At 39.8% G+C, this 1,001-nt stretch overlaps 1 non-coding gene across 1 annotated transcript; it reads right to left on the reverse strand.

Moving 5' to 3' along the window:
- Window positions 1-218: 218 nt before the first annotated feature.
- Window positions 219-355, reverse strand: LOC111754341 (small nucleolar RNA SNORA2/SNORA34 family). Its single transcript, XR_002789044.1, has one exon. It is a non-coding gene; the product is annotated as a small nucleolar RNA SNORA2/SNORA34 family (small nucleolar RNA).
- Between the last annotated feature and the right edge of the window lie 646 nt (window positions 356-1,001).

The following is a 1,001-nucleotide window of genomic DNA, read 5'->3' on the forward strand; positions in this document are numbered from 1 at the left end:
AACAAAGCAAAATAAGGATAAAAGTATTTACCTTCAAAGAGATGGTGGAAGGAAATCCCCCCTATTTGCTACATTGGCTATGGTCAACCTCTCAAGGGATGTCCAGATCACTGGCTACTGCTTGCTAACTGGAGCGGGGGGAAGATGTGATGCTTGATTCTCAGCCTGTGTGCCAACAGGCTCCCAGCCGCTCACCAGGGAGGAGAGGGGTTGCTTCAAGCTGTTTGTTTCTAATGACTTGACCATTTCACTGCCCAAGTTCTGAAATGGCCAACAGACCATAGAAAGACATCTCTTTAGACTCTTGCTTGAGATCAACAGCATCAGGAAGCTGCCGGCCTTGATTCAGGGCCAGCGACAGTCAATTTTTATGTCTCAGTCATGTATCAGAATGGACTTTGACTTCTTTATAGTGACTGTCATCAGTCAGGAACCTCAAGGAATCTTTCCCAAGCAGGAACATCCTTGGAAAAATATTTATTTAATTAAAGAAGATTTTACTGAGCACTTACCATGTGTCAAACACGATATTCACCCAGATAGAAATAATTTTCTTGAATGCTGAATTAACTATTTTCCCATAGGATATAAGGATAATATCAACTAATGTTGGGAACTTATGTGTATCAGACATAATATTCATTGCAGGCTTTATCTCACTTAATTCAACAGGCCAGTGAGGTAGAATATTTTATTACCCTAATTTTGCAAATAAACACACTGAGGCTACAGAAATTAATCAAGTTCTTTAAGGTCATATAGCTTGTAAGTGGGGAAATCCATATATGAGGGGCTACTAAGATAGGCTCCTAACGAAGCTCTTATGGGGGCATAGATTTCAAATACAAAATCAAGAATGGTACAAGTTAGGCTCCCTTGCTCTGTGTTTTGATTTCCTTGTTGCTTATTAAACAATGTATTATATTTAAATGCTGTGGTAGCTTACAGCTACAATGTTTGGATGGATGGGAAGATAAAGAAAAGCTAGCCCCCAACACACT

The sequence above is a fragment of the Cavia porcellus genome, unplaced genomic scaffold (assembly GCF_034190915.1).
Source record: "Cavia porcellus strain 051 isolate PalLab524CR breed Dunkin Hartley unplaced genomic scaffold, mCavPor4.1 scaffold_1, whole genome shotgun sequence".
NCBI lineage: Eukaryota > Metazoa > Chordata > Mammalia > Rodentia > Caviidae > Cavia > Cavia porcellus.